Genomic DNA, 1,389 nt, shown 5'->3' with positions numbered 1-1,389 from the left:
GTAACATGAAACGTTTATTCAATTGAACAAATTCCGACAATTTACATTTGCATTGTTCTCTCTAGCATTTGGATATCTCACGAACAATTCTTCTATTATACTTATTAACATCTCCGCGATACTCAGTAAATCATTATGTACCTTTACTCCTGCGAGGCCTTCTTTCATGATATACTGTATAATATATACGTTATTAGACAATGTAGAGAAGGCATTTAGACTTACATGAAGTTTGAGTGGTGGAAGTTCTCCACAGATGCTAAGGCTCACATCTTCTCCGAGGATTTGCTGAAGAGGGGAAGGACTATCTTCTTCTTTTCTTCTCGTTTTCTTCGAGAACCCTTTTAAATCATGGCCTTTTTATACTTAATCAATAGGTTGTTGGCATCGTTCTAGGCGAAACCAAAACCCTAACTACAGCGCGTGTTTCTTGGCTTTTGATTGGTTGTTAACGTTGTTCTAAGATGAACAAAAAACCGTAACTGCTGCTCCGAGATTCCGATTGGTTATTTCTCATGTATCAATATGGCGTCGCATCAGCATTGGGACATACTTTCAACTCATATATTTTCTTTCTAAATTTTCTTAAGAGTTTGGTGTGTCCTTATCTGAATCTCTGACGTGCTTATAATCCAGGTCGCTCCTTCCAAACACCCCCATTCTGTATGGCTCAAGTTTAATGTTTTTTATTTCATTGTCATCTTAACTCTGAACTCCTCCCTGAACGTGGCGAGGGCTGGATTAAGGTTTAGTGGGGCCCTAGGCCCAGGTAATATTTGGGGGGGGGCCCTCTTACTTTGCAAAAACCACAAACATTCACAAATAAAATGATTTACCTCCACAGATCCGCATCAGTAACTGAAAATACACGAGTTTTACCAGATTCACCATGACTCAGGATATTGAAAGATGGGTTCTTGAGCACAACAGTAATGATAATAATAATAACTTTCTCTTGCCTCTATTCTGCTAGTTTTACGATTTTTGCCACCAGTGGCACAGCAGTACGTCTGCGGACTTACAACGCTAGAAACCGTGTTTCGATACACGTGGTGGGCAGAACACAGATAGCTCATTGTGTAGCTTTGTGCTTAACTTTAAAAGAGAAATTCAATTTTTTTTCTTTGGTGGCCGGCGGGGCCTCTGTATGGCCGGGGCACTAGGCCCGTTCCTATGTGGCTTATGCGTTAATAAGGTAGTTAACGTGGCCTAAGATATTCGTCGATACTGATAGTACGCCTAGACTCCATAGGTTTAATGGCTTCTGCTTCCTGCCGGTAAAATAAGTTGCTGGTTTCTCTCTTTTTTCATCTAACAATGCAGGATTGGAATGTATTTCCACGTAAGCACGTGTCCCATTGTCCCGAGTTTCTTCATGGCCTTATTTGG

Source organism: Limulus polyphemus, unplaced genomic scaffold (assembly GCF_000517525.1).
Source record: "Limulus polyphemus unplaced genomic scaffold, Limulus_polyphemus-2.1.2 Scaffold738, whole genome shotgun sequence".
Lineage (NCBI taxonomy): Eukaryota > Metazoa > Arthropoda > Merostomata > Xiphosura > Limulidae > Limulus > Limulus polyphemus.
This window is presented reverse-complemented; position numbering follows the sequence as displayed.